Here is a 19,614-nt window from a genome sequence, read left to right on the forward strand (position 1 = left end):
TTGGCTCAGCATAGCGATCCCACAAAACCTCATCATCGACATCACCCGTCGTCAACATAGACCCATCAATACCTCGTCGTCGACATAGACCCATCAGTACCTCATCGTCGACATCACGCAAGAGAGGGTATGCAACTATGACCGGTTTGGACATGCACGTCCTGCTAGAGGCTCACAAAGTGCCAGGCTCAGTCCTAAGCTAATGACTCATGCTAGACTGTAGCAGAAGCATGTCCACGTAGCGCAAGTGAAGTGCGCACGTGACAGACGTCTTGGCAGAAGTGCTAGATTTAAGGAAGTCTAGTGCATGGGTACATAGAGTCAGTGTCTATTGAAGAAAATTTTTGTCCTTTAGACAATTTGCAGGTGTAATCGAGAGCGACTACAATTCTTTCAAGAGGGGGGAATGTCACAAAGTGATGATGTGGCATGCCCAACTAGAGAGAACTGGCCAAAAGGAAAAGAGAAACTGAATCTTAAAATCCTAACCCCTACTAACTTAAGGAGCACCAGTCGAGGGGCCTAAAACCTAAACTCAATGAGCTGACATGCTGACCTGGCAGGCAATACGGATTGCTTCAATTTGCGCTCACTGTTTTCAGCAGCCTTTGGGTGCATATGCTGACGTGGCAGCAGTACGGAACCCTCAGATTTTGGAATTGAAGCTTTTGAGACTCTGCAGTGTGGATGTTGACGCTTTTGGAATTGAAGCTTTTGAGACTCTGCTTTAGGGCATCCCTTGTACGTTTATAAGTGCCCAAAGGACCATTGTTCCGAAGAGCATCTGGACGCAGGGTCTCAAAGAGAGTTGGACCCTTAGGAGTTGTACCTTTGTGAAGCAATAAAAAAGAAATACTGAAAGGGACGCCAGTGCATCTAGGGAGGGAACTCTACCGTTCCGTGTTGACTCTCCTTCTCTCTGTGCAGCTTCAGGTCGTGTGTTGCTATTAAATTCTCGCTTGGGGTGTCGAAGCTTGTAACACATACAAAGCCTATGATATTCATCTTTAAAGAGATCTTTTGAAAGAGAATAGGTTGTCGTTATGGTTGTCTTGAACATAATTGTTCTTGAAACCCATTTGCAAACATGAGTGCTCACATAAGCGAAAATGGTGGAACAAGATTATGAAGTTCTCGCTGAAAATACTCATATACATTCACACAATGATATCTAATGTGCAGCATGCTTTCAACTCATTTTCAAAAAGAATGTGTGACCAAGTCTCGTGATCTAGAACACATACAATTTTTGAGACTGAAAATGGAGCTTCCTGAGTCCTCCCATCCATCATCCATCTGTCACGTGCGCACTTCACTTGCGCCACGTAGACACGCTTCTGCCATAGTCTAGCGTCAGTCTTAGCGTAGGACTGAGCCTGGCACTTTGTGAGCCTCTAGCAGGACGTGCATATCCAGGCCGGTCACAGTTGCATACCCTCTCTTGCACAAGAACAGTCATTTCATCATGCAGGCATTTTACCACGTGTGTCACAAACTCCTGACGTGTCAAAGCCCTGAAGAATGGAGCCAACTTACAAATGCCGGCCAAGGGGCTAAGAAGAACAAGTAACAGAAGAAGTCCTACCAACTTATGTGGACCCCGTCCGATGGGGCCCCAAGTGACATAAAGGATTAAAATAAAGCGGGACCCACACACACACAAAGAAATACTTGTGCCAAAAACTGATGACGTGGCAGTTGTACGGGCAGTTTACGGAAATTACGCTGACAGTGCGGATTTCCGCGTTTTGCGCTGACTGCTGACGTGGCAGTTGTACAGATTTTTGTGATTTACGCTGGCCATAGTAACAGGGAATGGCCGTTTTCAGGTCTCCGTTCCCCGTTTCCATTCCAAGTTCCCGTTCCGTATCCCCGTTCCATGTTTCAAACGTGAGTACCCGTAACAGGGAATGGCATTTTGTTCCGTGTTCCCATTCCCCGTTCCCCGTTCCCGTTCCGGTTTCCCGTTCCTGGTAACTATGACGCTGGCAGCTTTTGGGCATTTCTTTTGGACCAGATGCTTTTGAGTTTGAAGGCTTTTCACTGTAGATTGCTTTTGGGCCTACGGTCTTTAAATATGAGGCCATGGGCTCATTCTCTGGCATGCTTCCTGGAGAAGGTGCAGAGTCTGGAGTACCGGCTTGTACTGTGTTGATGCAATATAAAGAAATACCGAAAGGGGCGCCAAGGTTTGGGGCCAATACTCTCTGGGGTGGAATTCCGCCACTCCGTGTCGCGTGTCGCCTCTCTCTCTCAGTTCTGTTTTTATTGAAGTGCTAAAAGTCTGTTCAGTCTGTTCTTTTCTATTGGCACATGGTGCCCGTCTTGTGACAGTGGTATCAGAGCATCAGGCGTGTGCTTTTCTGAAAGCATACCGGTCCTACAAAAGAGCAGACAAAGCTATTGGATTTTTATTTGAGGTATCTTCGCCCTCCAACGCGAACTTATTAGCCACTCCCACCCTTACTTCATCACGCATCGGGCGCGCTCCCATCTTCACCGCTCATGTCTTACAGGGCATAAGCCATTAAGATCACTTGCAAGAGAAGGATCCAAGATTTGTTTCAAGTTGTTGTTTCTCTTAGAGATAGTGCCATGCAGATGTCTATAGCTACCATGTTGCACACTTCCAAGGACTTGGCAAGCTTTCAAGTAAAAAAAAAAATTGCCCGAAGATATATGGTTTCTGACATCTTCCTTCGGAGTGCTACTTCTGGCAGAGTGGGGTATCCTAAAATGCTTGCCACGGAAACCCTAGCAGATTATAACTTGAGATTTCTCGACATCTCCCAGTAGATGTCTCTTCACGAGCAGATGACCTTGGAGGTTCGGTGTGATTGCTATCTCTTGGGACTACCATCACCGCCAAAGAAACACTGTTTGTCCAAGAGCTGGTGGACCATGTTGTGCTCGGCTACGACCTTACGGAATGAACCTAACCCTAATTTTTGGTGCAGGTTCCAGGACGGAAAGTCAGTCGACTTTTCGAGCTCGACTGATGTCGAGATTGCTTTTTAAGTTTGAAATCTGTTTGAGAACTTGTTTGGTGATCCTGTTTGGAATTTGTTTGAAATGGATGGTATCTGTTTTGAACCTGTCTTGGTGCCGATTTGAATTGTTTGACTCTGGCTTTAATATTGGTTTCATTGATTGGTGATTTTACTCCCGGGTGGAGAAGTGAGAAATACTGTTTTGGTATTGTTTGAACCTCGGAACGACGCAGGCCGATGCATGGGGAGCGTTTCGTTGTATGTTTGAAAACCTCCAAACGACGCAGGCCGATGCGTGGGGAGCGTTTAGTTGTATGCTTGAACCTCCAAGCGACGCAGACTGCGGTCTGGGGAGCGTTTGGTTGTACAGTCCTCTGAGCTCATGGGCCGGACCTTTTTAGGTTATTTGCGGGGGGAGTGAAGAGGTAGTCGTTGAGTAGCTTCATACCGCAGACTGTTTGTCTCGGGGTAGTGCTCAGCAGCGCTGTTTGTTGTGTCTTGTAACATGCATATGTAAGCATTTGTGTTGCATTGTGATGTGTCAATTACTGAAAATTCCTAATTGATGAGATTGCATGGGTATGTAATTTTAGTGCATCAAGACACCCGTGGAAGATCAGTACAGTCTGGGTGTGATGGCTAATTTTACTACGCCGGAATATCAAGAGTTCCGATCTGGACAAAAGGAGAAGCTAACTCCTTGATCAAAAGAGCAGAAAGGAGAAGCTAACTCCTTGATCAAAACAGCCGAAAGGAGAAGCTAACTCCTTGATCAAAGAGCAGAAAGGAGAAGCTAACTCCTTAATAAAAAGAGCAAACTGATTGTCCCTCGGAAATTTTTGAGCTAGCTTGAGTTGTTGCAGATATGTTGTAATCGCGGACGATTACTCTCTTTCAAGAAGGGGAGATGTCACAAACTGCTAACGTGTCAAAGCCCTGAAGAATGGAGCCAACTTACAGATTCTGGCCAAGGGGCTAAGAAGAACAAGTAACAGAAGAAGAAGTCCTACCAACTTATGTGGACCCCGTCCGATGGGGCCCAAGTGACATAAAGGATTAAAATAAAGCAGGACCCACACACACACAAAGAAAGACTTGCACCAAAAACTGATGACATGGCAGCTGTACGGGCAGCTTCCGAAAATTACGCTGACAGTGCTGACGTGGCAGGATGTACGGATTTCCACGTTTTGCGTTGATTGCTGACGTGGCAGTTGTACAGATTTTCGTGATTTATGCTGGCAACTTTTGGGCATTGCTTTTGGACTAGATGCTTATGAGTTTGAAGGCTTTTCACTGTAAATTGCTTTTGGGACCTAGGGCCTTTAAATATGAGGCCATGGACTCATTCTCTGGCATGCTTCCTGGAGAAGGGGCAGAGTCGGCAGTACCGGCTTGTACTATGTTGATGCAATATAAAGAAATACCGAAAGGGGCACCAAGGTTTGGGGCCAATACTCTCTGGGGTGGAATTCCGCCACTCCGTGTCACGTGTCACCTCTCTCTCAGTTCTGTTTTTATTGAAGTGCTAAAAGGCTGTTCAGTCTGTTCTTTTCTATTGGCATGTGGTGCCCGTCTTGTGACAGCGTGAAACACCTCTTATAAGTTATTTTATTAAAAGTGACTTTTGGAATTCTTTTTTGTAAGTTTGTTGCGAAGCTTTGCCCTACCCAGCATATAATTCCTATAAATGAAACCCATTGGGCACGCAATAGAAGCAGAAAAAGCAGCGACACAGAAAGGACAGGCACCGCAACAGACCGACAGGCACTCTCAAGCTCCCCAACGTTTTCTCAAGCATCATCAGTTTCGTTTTCAGCCCACAGCCACCAACGTTTCAGTTTCAGCCCTTAGCTTCACCCGCAATGTTTTCATGACATTCAAGTGGTAGTGTTTGCTTGCATGTAGAGTCAGCACGAAGGTTGGTATTCTGCAACAGTAGTAAGGCTACCTAGTAACACGTATGGTCGGTGTTTACATCGCAGCAGTACCTACATCCGTAGTATCCACCCGTTTGGAGGTATTTTCATTGGTGATGCATCCACAGCATCAAAAGCATTCATCATTCAGCATCAGAAGTACAGATAGAAGTTCGGCAACTATGCCTCACTTTTAACAAGAAGTGCGCACGTGACATTCCCTCCTGTTAAAAGTGAGGCACACCTACCGAACTCTATTTGTACTTTTGATGCTGATTGATGAATGCTTCTGATGCTGTGGATGCATCACCAATGAAAATTCCTCCAAACGGGTGGATACTACGGATGTAGACACTACTGCGATGTACACATCGACCATGCGAGTTACTAGGTAGCCTTACTACTGTTGCGGAATACCAACCTCCGTCATGACTCTGCCTGCAAGCAAGCACTACCACCCGAATAGTCCTGTCGTAAAAACATTGCAGGTGAAGCTGAAAGGTACGGTAATAAAATGACTTGTAAGAGGTGTTTCACCCAATAAAATGCCTGCATGATGAAATGATTGTTCTTGTGCAAGAGAGGCTATGCCACTGTGACCGGCCTGGACATGCACGTCCTGCTAGAGGCTCACAAAGTACAAAGCTCAGTCCTATGCTAAGACTGACGCTAGACTATGGCAGAAGCGTATCCACGTGGCACAAGTGAAGTGCACATGTGACACCATCAATATTGGAGTCAAGGCTCACTAATACAAACTAGAAGGGGTAGTGAATTTTCCATATCAAGTTCATCCAAAGCTGCTCCGAGGAGTTAAACGTGTTTTTTTTAAAAGCCCTACTAACACTTTCAAAACGGAAGGTTCTGAGCTATTGATACAGAATTCATTGGTGTTCCTTAGACGCGCTTCGAGGAGTTAAGACGTGTTTTTTTTGAAGCCCTACTAGCACTTTCAAAATAGAAGGTTCTGAGCTATTGATACAGAATTCATTGGTGTTCCTTATATATGTGTGTGTATATAGACAGTGGGAACAAACCCTTGTCGAATGCCGGTACAGTCATTAGAAATTGGCAATTTCCGGATAGTGTTACCATAGTAACTACACAATAGACAATCAGTCAGAGCTTAGTTCGGATACCTATAAGTAGGACCCATTACTTCATTTTAAGGGCTAGTCATTCCGGAGTCTAGAGTTACCCATTTGTACTTACTGAGCATTTGCTTTGAACATCAATTAACTCTTTCGTAGCTCTATCTGGTGCCAATTGTAAACTTTCCAATATATGAATACATATCAATTCCAGTCTCGTCTTCATGTTTCCATTTCAGTCTTTGTCTTGTTTGTCTTCATGTTTCCATTTCAGTCTTTGTCTTGTTTGTCTGTTATTTGAAGTATGGACCTAAAGCTTGAATATCTAATCTAATCTGACTAACACCAAATCTTTCACTTGGAATAGTTGTCTTAAGTGACCAACACATTCCACTCTCTCTCTCAAGTGAGGCGCCCTCGCTATATCCCTACTATCGCCAAGTGCAACTCGGCTTGTGAAACTATGCTCCTCTTATTTTATACTCATAAAATTTCAATCGAGCAAGCTTGTTTTGGATTACGCTAGTTATAGCTATTCTTTGACCTAACACTTTGAAAAGCTCAGTGTAGTTATCCCGTTAACTTTAACATGACTCTAAAGATGGCAGCGTGTAGTAGTGCTAGTTTGGCCATTATATATAAAATTGGGCAAGCTAGCAGCATGAGATAAGAGCTTCGACAGGCTCAGAACCACAAATGCTTCTGGTTACTTGCTCATCGCCCTGAGTCTGCCATGACGCAAACTTCATGCCGGTTTCCCGATTGCGAACTGCGCTCAGACGCATACATCGTGTGCGTGCATGAGAGAGAGAGAGAGAGAGAGAGAGAGAGAGAGAGAGACAGAGAGAGAGAGGGGGGAAGAGAAACCGTCAACTGACCTGGTGGTCCCGCGGGGTTAAATGTGGACGACGAATAGTGTTTGGGAAAAATGTGTCTCAGCTTAATATCGTGCCCTTTTGAATTTCCAAAATGCCGGTTGAGGGCAAGGGGAGTAGGAGAAATTCCGCCCCAAAATGGAAAAACATAGTGTAGAAACCTGAAAAAGTAAACTAATTTTTTAAAATTTCCTCTTAAAAAATTCAAGGAAAGGAATTTTGTATGCTTGGAAAAATGATTTTTCCCGAACGTCGACGACGAAGGACTTGGCCTAGCATGCTAACCTCCTCTCTAACTAACACGGGCAAGGTCACATCTTTAAACTAGCCTTGCTTGGTGGGCACATGGTCTGATAGATTTTGGAGCGCATTTGGTAATTTGGTTAGTTGGTTGTGATTGATGTTGCCTCGGGTTTTGTTGTGGAACACGAGCAGATGAGTAGAGCCAATTGATAGGCACCAATAATAGCTCAGCTTGGGACTTGATGAGCATCGGAAAGAAGCAAGTTGTGTCCCATAGTACTCCCTATACAACAAAGGGCTACTAAAGAATTGAATCGAGAAAAAGGGTTGTAGTTTAACCTACTCCTTAACTTACTTTGGTAATATCGACTATTTAGTGTCTAGACCGTAGTTGAGACACCCAACTTATTCTCAATCAAGCATAGTCAATTTTCCTTTATTTCTCATAGAACATGAATGAGAGAGAGAGAGAGAGAGAGAGAGAGAGAGAGAGAGAGTTACATGTTCTAACATGTGGCTAAACTAAACTTAAGGAAGTTTTGGCAAACTCAAAAAATACATAAAGCATCAATGGACTATAAAAATTGAATTGAAGTACCGACCTGATAATCGTGTACGCGTGTCATCCAATTGTGCAAGCTGACGGACAATGTTTGATTCAAGCGACATAAAAGCAATGTGAATAGTTTAACATTTTACTTTGCAGGCAGGCACAAAGTGAAATTGCTAATTATGTAGTGCAGTCATGCAAAAGTGCCATACAAAAGTATGGTGGAGAGTTGGCATTGTGGTCTCTCCATAAATTATAAGAAACAAAAGCCGTACCTTGCCCCGTAGCATTTTTGTGTTGCCCCAATCAAACACATAGACATGGGAAATTGGATGCACATAACGGACCTTGCATTGTTGTCGAGTTGGAGTCGTGGTTGTGCAGTCGAATCGTCCATTGTTTTTGAATATATGTCTTTTTTGTCACACACAAAATAGGAGTTAGCACAAATATCATTGCCTTCATCATGTGTGTGTCCACAATAGCAATTTACATTAGCGTTTTGTTTCAAGAGCCCCTGACTAACAATATCATCGTGAATTATGTTGCCCATATGGGCGTTCTCCTAGTGCCACATGCCTTCAAGATGCAAGCATAGGTGATTGCATCTAGATAAATGCTCTCGATCCTCATCCATTAAAAACAGTTCAAAGCTTTATGCCCTACCCCTATTGAGTATATCCTACAATCAGTGCATTCCAAGAGATGACATTCCAGACAGAAAGCTCCTCTAACTCTTACAAGTTGCTAGCATTGTGATTGATGCCATGAATCAGATGTCAACGAATTGGATGACGTGGAGTCTCCTCCACGTTCATTTGATAAAAAGGCCAATGAAGTAATTGCTGGTGATCGGCTCTGTGGCGTTGAAATTGGGAGGATCCGATAGCTTTTGTATATAACCGTGTGTCCTATATACACTACAAGAGAGATGATTGTCCACTTCAAGGTTTGAACAAGAGGTGATCTCTCAATTGTGGCCAAATTGCACTTCTGTTTTGTGTCTTGTTAAATTGCAATACAGTACAAGGGAGGCCATTCACCTCAGTCTAGATTGAAAGAGGGTTTTCTGCTTATGGTGACGCTTATCTTTGATGATGTGGTTTTTGACGAGAGTAGGGCCTCATAAATGACAATGTTGCTCATAAAAGATGCTTCGATGTCCGTTGATGTAGGAGGTTACTGCGCTGGTCATGGGAGTGTGAGAGAAAGAGCGAACTAGAGGAGGTTATTGCGCTAGTCCTCGGAGTGTGAGAGAAAGAGCGAGCATTGATTCGTGCTTCTCACTCTCAAGGGCTGTTGAAGGAGGTTATTGCGTTGGTCTTGGGAGTATGAAAGAAAGACTAACCACTGATTCGTGTTTCTCTGTCATCATAATCAATATCTAATTCTCCTAAATGATTTTCTCATGTTAAACTGATCATTTGGGGAAGTGCCAGGGGAGAAAAAGCTAGAATATTGGTTAAGCTAGCAGACCGGCCACAGTAGGGATCCAAAGGAGGGAAAATAGGGATCCAAAGGGGGGGCCATCTGCAAAAGAGCCATGTGCAACAATGGGCTAAAAAGACCCTAAGGTTCAGCCCATTAAGACTTCCAAAATGCTAAGGTTCCAAAAGTCAAAGGTTGTGTCCAAAGGTCAACCTTACGGGAATTGGATGCTTTGTGTGTGTACAAAAAAGTCTTTGCAATCCCTACTTGGGAGGAGGCGAGCCTTGCATGTAGGGGATGAGAAAGAAAGCCACACACACACACACACACACACACACAAGCTCCCTTTACACAAAGGGAATGAGGGACACGTGTCAGCTCCCTAGGCCAGATGCCCACAAAATATACCCAATTCCTATTGGATGGCCTTGGAGGTGGACCAATGAGAATTAGGCTAGAGTAAATCTAGTTTAATTAATTTAAACAACACTTAATAAAATAACCAATGAGAATTAAGTCCTCTAGAAGACTATTGGACAGTCTCCCAAGGGGTCCAATGAGCATTCAGCAGCCCAATGGCTTGCCTGATTCCTATTGGCCAGGAGGCAAAGGGGTCCAATGAGAGTTTAGTTGAATTATTAAATTACCTAAAGCTCTCACAAAAGGGGAAAGGGGGACACATGTCAGAAGGCTATCACTTATGCTGCTTAATAGTCATTGGCTTGACCTGGGGAGGTCCAATGAGGGGGGAGGAAGAGCAAATAGCAAGAGGGCTCGCCCAAGAGAGAGAGAGAGGGGGGGCTGATTTTTGCAAGGCATTATCACACACACACTCTCACACAGTCTATGTGAGAAGAAAAGAAGACTATCTCTTCCCAAGCTTTAATGGAGAGCTCATCACCTACTCCAAGCTTGTGAGATAGAAGCCTACATCGACACACTCTTGGAATGTGGATGCAAATCCAACCAAGAGCCAAGCTTCAATGCATGCTCATCTCCTCTACCAAGCTAATTACTAAGCTAAGCTATGCTAATATGAGTGATTATGTGAGGAGATGTACATCTTTCTCGTAAGATACTCCTTCTTCCTCTCAATCTACTCTCTTACCCTGCTAGCTCTCACCATCTTCGAAGGTGTGTGAGGTCTTGGGTCTGAGACCGGGGATAATTGATGTTGTGTTTGCTAAGTGTTTTGCTTAGTGCATGAAGCTTTCATCTTCATTTCACTAGCTAGTCTTGAAGGAACACAAAGAATTGTATTGTACAATGTCTCTCTTGATGGGAGAAACCATAATACAAAGCCTTTTGGAGGGGGGACCGGGTCCATGCAAATCCGGTCCTCAACTGTTGTCAATAGCTTAATTTCTGTCTCTTTTGAAAGTATTGTTCATGCTATCTAACTAGGTGTTATGCTTTTTGTTGCTCTCTCCACCCAAGCACTCTCGTAATTCTCATTAGAAATTTATTCTAATGAAATGCCCACTATGTTCATGCTAATTTCCGCTACACACATGTTTTTAGGCCATTACATGTTACATTGGTATCAGAGCACAAGGTTTCTCTTTTCTTGCTCAAGAAGGGAGGTCCTCAAGCTAGCTATAAATGGTTGGTATTATTAATTTCCTGTGAGTAAGTAGAATAGGGATTTTTCAGCCTTGCAGTGCACCTGCCTTCGTGCAGTTAACGGGGCATCACCGTCGAGAGCTATGGTCTTAATAGTGGAGTCCTACGGGGCTTGCCTACTGCTTAACCACTATTGAGCTATTAGAAGCTTGACAGGAGCCGGTGTTGTTTTGGTGTTGAAAGACCCTCTCGACTATTCCTTGCAATTAATGGTATTCGAGCCACAGGTACAATAGCTTGAGTGCTTTTTCTAAAGGGGTAAAGAGGAGTAGCAACTAGGGCTTGAAGTGCCAAAGTACACCTAAAAAGTTTACACCTAAAAGTTGTTAGAATGGCTGACAATAGTAAAGAGAGTGAAATTAATGTTGATAACTTTGATTTTGCTAATGAGCAAGCTACTAATGATGCTCCGATGCTTGTTAACTATCTTGTTTCTAGACTTTAACAAGCCATGGGCAATCCATCTCTCCAAAGTGAAGTGCAACGGCAGCTCCGTGCTCACGGGATTCTCCAAGCTCATCACCATGATGAGAGAACACCTAGGAAGCCTCCTTGTGAGACTCCCAAAAGAGGTCTCTCTCCGATTCGGGAAGAAGAAGAGAATCCATACGAAGGGCTCAAGAATTTACTTCTTGATGATGCATCTCCTTCCCAAAGGAGAACTCAAGAGCCTCCACCGAAGGAACGAGAAATTAGTGAGTCTCCCACCACCTCGGCGGAGATGGCTCCACGAAGATGGCGGACTAAACGCTCTCCATCACCACCAAAGCGGAGAAGACCATCACACTCTTCTCCACACCATAATTCAAAGAGGGATGATAAAAAGCAAGAGAAGAAAAATGCGAGAAAGAGGACACCCTCTTCTCCATCTTCTTCATCCTCTTCCTCTTATGAAAGTGATGGTGCAACCTTTAAACCATCAAAAAGAAGAGGCCATAGGAAATCCTATGCCGCATGGAAGAGGTCGTCCAAGCTGAAGAAATTCAAAGAGGGAGGGAAGAGCATCTCTTTCCTTACTGTTTAGGCGGTTACGCCGCTAGCGGAAGCTAAATAGCGAGAACTCAACCAACAACAGAATTTGTCAGACGAGGATGGAGCTTGACCCGTAGGCGCATGGAAACAACTAGGTGGGTGTCAAATCACCTACTCGACCTTCTAATGTCAATCACTACTAAGGAAATCAAATCTAAGTTCTAAAATACGCAAGTGACTGAAATCCGCACTACGAACGAATGCTATACGAAACAAGATCTAGAATCATTGAATCGATCTCAAACTGAAGGGGAAGTCTATACACTAGGTAAGAACAACACCCTAAAGACTTGAACTGCAAAATCAACCTATAACCACTCTGTGCGGTAAACGCGTATGAAGACAAGCCAAAAAATACAGGTGATCGAAACTTGACCCCGATGGTACTAATGTGTAGCTCTACTCGTTGTGGTTCTATAGATATGTTGCACGCTCAATTCCGACACACGAGTTGGAAGAAAACTCACACCAAAGCTCGTAGGAACTTACCACACATAGAAGCCGATAGCGCGCACTCTTGGTATCTGTGCGTAGCTCTCGCCGTTGCTAACACAATGGCGGTGTCGCTTCTCCAATGGCGGCTCCGTAGCTCGCGTAGCAAGTAGATAAGACTCTCTCTCTCTCTCTCTCTCTCTCTCTCTCTCTCTCTCTCTCTCTCTCTCTGACACAGTCACGGCGCTCAAAAACTCACTTTGATTAATTGATCTCCCTTAGGTTACAAAAACTTTGGCTTATATACCTCAGCCTTGGAGGTGAGAACATCTCTAACTAATTACATCAGCAAGTGAAATTACTTCGGGATTACAAGCTGGAAACTCAATTGAGTTCCGTTACTTAATGAATGGATCAAATCAAAATTAATGTCGGAAAGACATTTATTAAAATCAATGGTTACAAAATGATGAGTGTGAGCAAAAATGTGCGTGTGATCCTCTGCTGGCTCAACACTCCCCCCCTCCGCGTTCATGTCGTCCCTGACATGACTTTTATGCTTGGTCAATAAAGTCCTGTCGTCTTGAGCATCTGCAAATGTGATTCGTATCGTAGGTTGCCGATGGTCAAGGTTGGGCCGAATATTTTGCTTTCGTGGGTGAAAAAGCCGGTGTAGAAAGCTTCTTCGAATGTTTGCATATGGAAGCTAGGCAAAAACATAATCCTTTGGTATAGGAGGTGTAACACTTTTGGAGAAGGCTGCAATGAAAGATCGTACATCATATCAGTCACCGTGTCGGCCATCGATAGTAGACTCGAGGTCGTGGCTTTATCTGGCGCGAACACTTCAATGCAAGCTAAGAGAGTCCTGTAGATTTTCTTGAGCATCTGACATGAAAGGTCAGGAGAGCCAGTAAAGAGCTTGATGGTGCCCGTTAGGGTTTTCACCATGTAGGCTTTACCTATTCTCTCTCCTGCCTTTGGTCCTGGTATCCTGGGATAATTAAGCCAATTTGGCTTCTTTTCTGCAATCCTGCCATGCTCTTTCCAGTTTCTGACTCTTGGCACCGGGCAGAAGGTTGCATCCTCCCGGATCTCCTTTGGTGCCTCCACCAAGTAGATGAGGTAGGTTGGGTATTTGTTCAGCCAACCTTTCCTCCATCTAGATTGTGAATCTACTATCTTCTTTGATTGTTCCTCCTTTGTGATGTCGCCTTCGTAAAGAGCGACATACTGCTCCTCCTCTATTCTCTTTTTCGTCTTTAGCACTTCAAATTTCATCAAAGGGAAAGGCAGGCTGGGTTGCATCCACTGTTCATGGAGCACTTTTGTGTCTAGTCCTTGAAGTCTAATGGAGATTAGGAGTCTCCTCTCCCATTCCATTTCCGCCTTGGCACTCTCCTCTACTGACTTTTCTATTTGGTCATGGAGCCTTTGTTCTTCTTCTTCAGAGATTCTTGAAGTCGAGGCCACCTCTTGAGCTAGGGCTGGATCTTCAATTGTGGTTGCCTCTCCAGTTTCTGGTAGCTCTATGGCTGCTCCACCTGATTCTTCTTGTGGTGTCTCTGTCTCTCTTCTTTGTTGCTCTTGTAGATCTTGGAGCTGTTTGCGGAGGGCCTCATTCTCTGTCCGTAGTGTTTGATTTTCTAATGTGAGCCTCTCCTCTGCGGCCAATGATCCCTCCGCAATGTGCAACCTTTGCACTTGCTCTAATCTTAGCTCTCTTTGTAAGCTTCGGACCTGGTCTTCCAACACTGGTACGATAGCTCCCTCTTGTTCGGTTCCTGCTCTGCTAGCTCTAGGGGTAGACCTGAGTCTAGTGATTGTTCTTTCTTGGAGCTCGACTCTTTCCCTTAGCTCAATGAGCTCATCCTTAGCCACCTCCAACTCATCCTCTATCCGCTCCCTTGCTTCCTCTGCACTTGTTACTTCTCTTGAAGCCTCGGCTAGTTGGAGTATCAAGCCATCTCTCTCGTTTTCCGCGTCATAGAGTGATGCTTTATGACTTTCAGATTCAGTCATAGCATTCTCTAAATTTCTTTGCAACTCCGCTTCCCTTTGTTTGGCTGTCTCAATCTCTACTTCCTTTGCCTTGGACCTTTCTTTTATCTTGCTGAGCAGTTCATGCACCATGTGCATGTCTTTTTCATCATCATCTGTCAACTCTAAATCTCTTTCCGCCACCACCTCCACTGGCTTTGGCTCTTCTAGTACTTTCGGTTCGTCCAGTTTCTCTTCACTTTCTTTTTTACTCTTTGTCTTTTTCTCCATCCCTCTCCGTTCATCTTGTTTTTGTAGGGTGATCCCATAAACTGCCTCAAGGGCCTCTTCTTCGGTGTATCCTATCTCTACCAGATCCTCATAATCAGTTCTCTTTTGCTGAATTGGATCTATCTTCTTTTCTTTGGTCTCGGCTTCTGGCTTTTCCAAAACATCTGTGTCCACCTCTACTGTGGTCTCTTCCACAACTTTTTCCGTCTTCTTCGGGCTTGGTACATCAGTCATAGAGGGATGTTTGTCCTCAGCTTCCTTGGATTTCCCCTTGTCGGCTTGCCCATCTTTCTCTTGAGGCTTAGTAGACTCATCTACTTTCCTTTTCCCCTTGTCGTCTTTTTTCAGCTTAGCTTTTAATTGTTGTACCTCCTCTTCAGTGTATGGCTCGACAGGTTGCTGCTCCAAAATAGCCTCTGACTCCTCATAAGCTTTAATATATTGATCGTATTGATCAATATGTGGCCTGGCCGAGCTAGTTCTGACTTTAGTGGGGTCTGGCACCCACTTTTCTTCAAAGTCACCCTTTAGAGCCCTTTCCGCTCTAAACTGCTCCACTAATCTTTCCATCCTTGCCGCTTTCTGACTTTTGGTTTGCTTGGGAGCAACCTTCTTCTTTACTTTCTTCTTAAGTGGCTCGTCCACATCTTCTTCAGGTTCTGAAACTACTTCTAGTTTCCAGCGTGCTCTTGTGGATACCCTCTTGGGTACTTCGGGCTGTTCTTCCTCCTCGTCGGCTTCTCTAAGCCACTCATTCTGGGAGGGAGCCTTTGGCCACTGATCTCTAGCTCCAATAGCTTCATAAGCTATTCTTGTCAGAATTTTCGCTCCTCCTATGTATTTTGGCTTCTCGTTGTGCATGGCAATTACTTGCTCGTGGATGTGTTGAGCGTAATTCACCTCTTTTGGCATATTGCTCTTTAATGCCCATGTGATGGTGGTCGCAATGGCATGGGGTGGTGTCGTATACTTTTGCGGTCTTTTACTGCAAACATGAAGAAATTGGTTGTACAGTCGGCAAAGGGTTGCCGCTCTTGGGTCCGCCATATCTCCATAGGTCGCATTCTGTTTCTTGGGCCCATAGACCTCTATGGCCTCTCTTCTTTCCCTGACTGAGCTCCCTTTGTTGTGTAGCTTCAATGCGTCTGCAATTAGCTGTGGAGTGATCTGTACTTCTACCTTCTCTCCATCCATGGTTGTCAATGTGGCTTTTCCATCCTTCTGAATGGATGTTGCCAACTCGTACACTCTTCTTGTATCCACACCTGATGGTCTCGAGGTGAAGAAACTGTGCAAGTCTGCCCTTTCCAGGTACCTGCTGATGTCTCCTGACCTGCTATAATCTACCAATTCCTGTGGGATCATCGGTACATCCACCGCTTGCCCTTGAGGATCTCTGAAAGTCCCCTGGTAGATCTTTATTCCCTCTTTCTCCAATACTGCTTCCTCCACCCAAGTTTTGGTTGGCTTGAGGGTTTCTGCTGGAATGTCAAAGGGTTCCGCTTCTGCAATAGCATCTTTGATTGTCGGTCTTTTTCTCTTCGTTACCGATGACTTGGTGGAATCCATGGATCCTGTAACTCCAATTTCAGAAGTTAGCGTCTTTTTAGTACTGAAAGCCGGAATGAAGCTTTTAACTATCCAAATGACTTGAAAATTGAGACATGAGCTATTCAGGGCCTAAGGATGCAAGGTAGGTGAAAAAATATGCAAAATGGGCTCAAAATCATGCTGGAGACATCATACGCGTATGATGTCTTTTGTGTCAAAATGACTTCATATTGGTTGTGCTTGTAGCTGATAGTGTATACGTGATTATCATATGCTTGGATTTGAGTTTGGATACCATTTGGTCAAGTTTTGGCCACTTTAGTCCAGTTCCGGCTCTTGGCAAAATTTTGAAAGGGAATTGGATTTTATGATCCAAATTGGATAAAACTTGGTGGTTCACTTTCAAATGGCATGTAGATCACTTCTGTTTGGTGGTTGAAGCCCTTAGGTGCCAAAATCACATAGTGAGACATCATACGCGTATGATGTCTTTTAGTGTATTTTTGGACCAAAATTCTCTATAAGCTTAGATTTGGCTTTAGATAGGCTTATTCAGTGGATTTATGAAGTTTGGATAGATTTTGGGCTAAAAATGGCTCTAGAGACAACATACGCGTATGATGTCTTTTTCATCAATTTTGCATGGGATTGGTTCTATGGATACCCCATGTACTAGTGAACGACTGTTCCTACTCAAATCTTGGTTTGGACTTGAGTATGTTAGATTTGGGCCAAAAATAGGCTTTAGGTGAAGGATTTTCCCTCAATTGGGCTAATGGGGTGATCCTCTTGACCAAATGGTTCCAAATTTCATATGTAGCATATATTAGATATATATAATGGATGTATGATGACAAATGAGCAGTTTTGGCTCTGTAAGTGCAAATAGACATCATACGCGTATGATGTCTTTTGTGTCAAAATGGTGCTTTTTTGGTTCCAGATAGCTTGTAGATGTGTTTAACAACAATCCTACAAAGTTTCAATGAGTTTGGAGTTATTTTGACAAAATTAGGACCAAAAATCATTTTTATGGCCTACTTTGCGTCTTTTTGGTTTTCCTTGGGTTTTCTAACTCCAATTCTCATGATACTTGGTTCATAGGATGTGATTTACATGTGGAATGAGGCTATGCACTCAAATGTTGAAATGGATGTGAAATTCATGCTGTGAGACATCATATGCGTATGATGTCTTTTCTTGAAATCTTGGTCTTTTTGTGCAAAGAATGCTTTGTGCTAGTGCCCTAAGCCCTGCTAGCTAGTTTTCAACTTAAAAAGTCATCAGTTTAGCTAAAAAGCCCCCTTATAGGCATTTCAGTCTCCGAAGTCGTCTTTTTGCCTTGGAGTTGAATCTCTTCAACTTTTCTTCTCGAGAGTTGCATTTCCAGCTCATTGGATATGTTGTGAAGCCATCTATTTGGTTGAACTTGACTTTGGCTCCCCGTTCTTCATCTTTCTCCATTTGGTTGCCCGAAAGCGTCTTTTTCACCATCGGTAAGTGAATCAGCTTTCTTTTGGGTTTTGCTTGCAAACATAAGTCATCAATAGTTACTTGAAGCTGCTTGTGAAGTTTCATTTCATTCGGTCGTCAATTTCAGCTGTTATGCCAAAATGACGCTTTGTGTGTCTATCGTCGAATCGGTTGTTTTGACCCACTTTTGGTGGTCCAAACCTGGAGATACTTCATGGTTGCATTGCCCTCGATGTTGTTAAGCTTCCTGAGAAGTTTTGTGTCGTTTCGACAACTTTTTCCTGTTTGCCTCTTGCAGGCTCTGTTGACCTAGGGTTTTTTCAGTCGTTCTTTCTCGAGCTTTGAGTGTTAGAAACCCATATTCTATACTAGGGTAACCCACCTATAAGTTCTTGCAGGTTTGGTTAGGCGGTTGTGCCACTACCTAGCATTCTACCCCATTCCCCGTCTGCTCTTGTTTCTTGGTTTTGGTCAGTTTTCGCGACAAAAGTTAATGATAAGCATCAAAAGCTTATGGCAACGAGTCTACCTCTCATGTCTGGTGTCCTCTGAGCTCTCGTGGAAGTCGTAGAAGGTTGGATGCTCCTGTGTGCTCTTTGCTCTCTCCAAGTGGGTAATAGTGCAAATGAGCTTGTAAGTGAAGTCAAAAATACTTAACTTTGGACTTCTTGGATCACTTGTTACCAAATTTGACATGTGCTCCTATCTCGTCGTGAAATGCACTTTAGGATTTGAAATTTCTCAATTTGGACTCCGTTTGACCTTTTTCTGAGAAATCTGTCCACTTTGCCAAAATTCTGTCATTTCGGGCTTTCCGCAACTTTTCCCGAATTGTACTCAATTTTTACCATGGGTTGCCCTTGTCATTAGGATCATCACCATCTATTCTTTTCTTTTTTCTGATCTCGTTTCACCTGCTTTTTTATTTTTCTTTTACTTTTATCAAGAAAATCATAAAAAATAAAGGAAAATAGCAAATTGAAGCCAAAAAATTCCAAACATACACAACAAATAGCTGGTAACCCTGTGTATATGAATATATACTTATTTGTGATTTCTGGACTTGGACTACCACTTTTTTCCACTTTTTAGCTCCAAAAACACTCTTATTTAGTGATATTTACACGTCTAGAGACCCAAATTCATCATTTGATCTCTTCTTGTTGCAAAACAAGATATATAAGGGCATAAATATTATCAATATCCGCAATCAAACATAAAAATTGCGAAATCATGTAAGACACTGCCCTTGTAATATAATTTTTGTTTTGTTTTGTTTTTTTGTTTTTGTTTTTTTTTCTTGTAGCTGCTTTGTAGCTCCTGTATACCTGTATACCTCCCCCCCTCCTAGTCTGAGTCCTCCTGGACGACTATGAAGTGTCTGTGGGCGAAGCATTGTAGTTGTTTTGGTCATAAGTTCCCAATGCAATTGTAGAGCGATGATACAACAGTCTTTCCAATAAAGCTGCTCTTTGTTTGATTGAAGGATTGGTGGTTGGGTTTTGGGTTGGTTTTGGCACTTCGGTAGTAGAATCAGTAGATGGATTCTTCGTTACCTGGTTGTTCTTTTTCACAATCCAAATCTGCTTCCGCTTCGCTTGTGCTTGCCACAAACTCTTTGCGACCCAAACCTGCTTTGTTCTTTGTGTTGATTTCCTCGCCTTGAAATACCTAGGAGTTTCCGTGGATTGTACTGAAGGGAGTTCCTGTTTACAAATCCTTGGGATCCAAATTTTCTTGCTATAGCTTTGTGCCGTCATGAACTTCTTTGGAATCCAGATCTATTTCACTGTCCTTGATTGTCTGGAATCACTCTGTTGTCTGGTATTGAAGACTCTGTTTTCCACCTTTGTGTTCTCTGGCACAACCTTTTTTGGTCTCCATACCAACTTTGACTCCGTTTTTTCCCAAGGTTGAGCTGTTATATTATTGTTTGTCTTCCTTATCCAATGTTGAGAGTTCCTCGTCGAAGAGCAATCCAGTTGTATAGAAACTTTTGGTTTCCATTGCTTCTTGTTTTTCTCTGGTTGTTGTTTACCTTTGTTCTTGGATTCTTCCTTTGGAGTTGGCTCTGCTCCTTTGGTGAACTTAGCTGATTGACTTTCACCTTCGTATTTGATAAGCACTGATTTAGAA

The 19,614-nt window shown here is 43.5% G+C and overlaps 1 protein-coding gene across 1 annotated transcript in view; it reads right to left on the minus strand.

Moving 5' to 3' along the window:
• The window catches only part of FAP3 (Chalcone-flavanone isomerase family protein), a 106,432-nt gene extending 99,432 nt beyond the window's left edge, over positions 1-7,000 (minus strand). The window contains exon 1 of the mRNA XM_086493057.1: positions 6,879-7,000. The gene's annotated coding sequence lies outside the window, so the exon portion shown is untranslated. The remainder of the gene's footprint in view (positions 1-6,878) is intronic.
• Between the last annotated feature and the right edge of the window lie 12,614 nt (positions 7,001-19,614).

The sequence above is a fragment of the Adiantum capillus-veneris genome, chromosome 21 (assembly GCF_014529385.1).
Source record: "Adiantum capillus-veneris isolate H3 chromosome 21, ASM1452938v2, whole genome shotgun sequence".
Lineage (NCBI taxonomy): Eukaryota > Viridiplantae > Streptophyta > Polypodiopsida > Polypodiales > Pteridaceae > Adiantum > Adiantum capillus-veneris.